Source organism: Narcine bancroftii, chromosome 3 (genome assembly GCF_036971445.1).
Source record: "Narcine bancroftii isolate sNarBan1 chromosome 3, sNarBan1.hap1, whole genome shotgun sequence".
Taxonomy (NCBI): Eukaryota; Metazoa; Chordata; class Chondrichthyes; order Torpediniformes; family Narcinidae; genus Narcine; species Narcine bancroftii.
The window spans coordinates 32650055-32650400 of NC_091471.1; positions in this window are offsets into that span (position 1 = coordinate 32650055).

Genomic DNA, 346 nt, shown 5'->3' on the forward strand with positions numbered 1-346 from the left:
TTATGGCATAGATGTCTAAATACTAATACATCACTAACCAAGGAACACCTATGGCATAGATGTCTAAATACTAATACATCACTAACCAAGGAACACCTATGGCATAGATGTCTAAATACTAATACATCACTAACCAAGGAACACCTATGGCATAGATGTCTAAATACTAATACATCACTAACCAAGGAACACCTATGGCATAGATGCCTATATCCTAATCCCTCACTAACCAAGGAACACCTGTGGCATAGGATGCTTAAATACTAATCCCTTACTAACCAACGAGCACCTGTAGCACTGAACGTCTTAATAATCTCTTACTTACCACAGAGCACATATTTTTTTC